We start from the raw sequence: 747 nt of genomic DNA, 5'->3' as shown, positions 1-747 counted from the left end.
TTCTTGGTTTAAAATTATCATCTATGCTTCTGTAACTGTTTTTTTTTTTATGTAGGGATTTGACCTTACACAAGCTCTGATTACTTTAGAAAGAGGCGGTTTATATTAATCTGGCTTCCATCCTTTGACATGTCCGGCATGCTTTGTTGACTGGCTAATGTTGATTGAATCAACCGTGACTGTCTCGTATTCTTCCCTCATAGAGTATCTCGTATGGAGGGGCATCAAACAAGGAAAGAAGAAGAGAAGATGATTTGAAAATAGCTGGAGGCGGGATATTGAGGCAGAGCTGAGAAAGCCGATCCAACTGGAGAGAAGCAGAAAAGAGAGACCGGAATTAAGAACAGTGGAGACAAGTCGCAAGTGACCAACGTTCCGAAGGAAACGAAAGGTAAACAACAACAATAATAACCTTTCAACTATAAGCACAAGGCCTGAAATTTTGGGGGAGGGGCCAGTCGATTAGATCGACCTCAGTACGCAACTGGTACTTGATTTATTTATTCCGAAAAGAAGAAAGGCAAAGTCGACCCCGGCGGTATTCGAACCCAGAGCGTGAAGTTAGACGAAATAACGCTGAACATTTCACCCGGCGTGCTAACGATTCTACCAACTCGCCGCCTTAACAGCAACAATAACAACAATAGTTGAAATGTGTCAAATGGTAATCATATAAAATATAGGAACTTTGTAATTAAAATAATTACATCATCAAGGCGTCATTACAACCTTTGAATTTTAATAATA

Source organism: Octopus bimaculoides, chromosome 7 (genome assembly GCF_001194135.2).
Source record: "Octopus bimaculoides isolate UCB-OBI-ISO-001 chromosome 7, ASM119413v2, whole genome shotgun sequence".
In the NCBI taxonomy this organism is placed as follows: Eukaryota; Metazoa; Mollusca; class Cephalopoda; order Octopoda; family Octopodidae; genus Octopus; species Octopus bimaculoides.
This window is presented reverse-complemented; position numbering follows the sequence as displayed.